The 1,855-nt window shown below is 45.6% G+C and overlaps 1 non-coding gene across 1 annotated transcript; it reads left to right on the plus strand.

The window, feature by feature from the left end:
* Positions 1-926: 926 nt before the first annotated feature.
* Positions 927-1,088, plus strand: LOC122116238. Its single transcript, XR_006148922.1, has one exon. It is a non-coding gene; the product is annotated as a U1 spliceosomal RNA (small nuclear RNA).
* Positions 1,089-1,855: the final 767 nt, after the last annotated feature.

Raw genomic sequence — 1,855 nt, forward strand, 5'->3', positions numbered from 1 at the left:
TGAAAACAAACGTCCCCGCACCCACAGAGCCTCTCCCTTCAGGAACCATGAAAGGCTTCTGAATGGCAGCTGCAGGAGAAGCATTTCATCAGCTGCAGTTGCTAAGTGAACATGAGTGCCAGCTACAGGAGAAGCAACCCCCTATCGTGAGCACCTGCTGGCGCTGGTAGAGCAATCCCCCATCAGGAGCCCAAACTCATGCATTCACAGGCCCCTACCAGAAGCCCAGGAATCACGCTGTAGCTGCTAGCAGAGAGTTCCCCTCTAGGGTGCCTGCCTCTCCACAAACCTCATGCCTGTCTCTCAGAGTCTTGAATCTACTGTTTCCATAATTGTGCAGCAGACATTTCCAATGGAACAATTTCTGGTAGATCTCATCCTCAGATACATCAAGCATGCACATGTGCCCACCAGCCATAGGAGGCCAAGCATAGACCACTTGTGGGGACAGACCCAACCCAGGGCCAAGGCACAAACAAATCTTGTGCCCATGTGGGTAGCCCAACCCTCCTGAAGTCCCGATTCTAACCTTGCCATCCCCCACTGCAGACGGGACCATGCTCCTCTCAGCCAGCTGGAGACAGCGCATGCACATGTGCTTGTTGGCATGGGCTGGCCTACCCAGTGTCAACTAGCCCGGGACAAGTGAGGGCTGTCACATCATTCTGGTGTGAGCAGGCCAAGCTCAGGTCACGACCCCCACAATCCCAGGACCCAAATATGTAAATCACAATGAAAGAAGACATGATTCATGGACTATCAGGACAACAAACCAAATCCCAAATCTAACAACAACCCAGGGAAGGACCCCAGTGAAAGTGAAGAAGAGATGGAGGACAAAAGAACCATTAAAGAAATGATGATGGAATTGGCCAAAGAAATAAAGGGGGAAATGTGAAAGTATCAATAGGAGAAGGAAGACATGAATATTTACCTGGTAGGGGAGATACCATGATCACGAAGGTGGTTTTCCCAGGGCGAGGATTATCCATTGCACTACAGATGTGCTGAGCCTTGTGATTTCCCCAAAGTGGGAAACTCAATTGCATAATTTGCAGTAGTGGGGAATGACATTCGTGCTCTCCCCTGGTAAAAAATTTAAAAAAAGAAAAAGAAAGAACACATGACAAAGGAATTCCAAGATTTCTTAAGCCAGGCATCAACAGATCTTGCCTGTAATCCTAGCTACTCAAGAAGCTGAGATCTGAGGATCATGGTTCAAAGCCAGACCGGGCAGGAAGTCCTTGAAATTTTATCTCCAATAAACCACCAGAAAACTGGAAGTGGTGCTGTAGCTCAAGTAGTAGAGCACTCGCCATGAGCTGAACAGCTGAGAGAAAGCACTCAGGCCCAGAGTTCAAGCCCCACGACCGACAAAGAAAATAAAAAACACAGTAAACCCTTCATTAACAGATGAAATTAATACTTGGAGAACTGATATTAATAGCATAAAGGGCTCATTTTCCACAATGCAAACACCAGTAGAAGTCATAGTTAACAGAATAAGTGAAATGGAAAATAGCATATCAGGAGTCAAGAATAAATCAGAAGAACTGGAACAGAAAGTCAAAGGCAGACGTTATGTCGAAAAACGAACTTTTTACAACTTTGCCGTGGGATGGGGGGATGGAGAGGAGTAGGGATAAAAGGGGAAACAAAGGAGGAGGCAACAATGCTTGATAAGAAATGTAATCACTATCTTGCCCATGTAATTGTAACCCCTCTGTATGATATTTTCACAATTAAAAAAACACTTAGAACATTCCAAAGGGAAATCCAAGATTTGGCCAAAGCAGCCAAGAAATTAAATCTATGCATAATTAGAATCAACGAGGGAGCATAATTTAATAGAGGC

Source organism: Dipodomys spectabilis, unplaced genomic scaffold (genome assembly GCF_019054845.1).
Source record: "Dipodomys spectabilis isolate Male_0828 unplaced genomic scaffold, ASM1905484v1 ptg000129l, whole genome shotgun sequence".
Lineage (NCBI taxonomy): Eukaryota > Metazoa > Chordata > Mammalia > Rodentia > Heteromyidae > Dipodomys > Dipodomys spectabilis.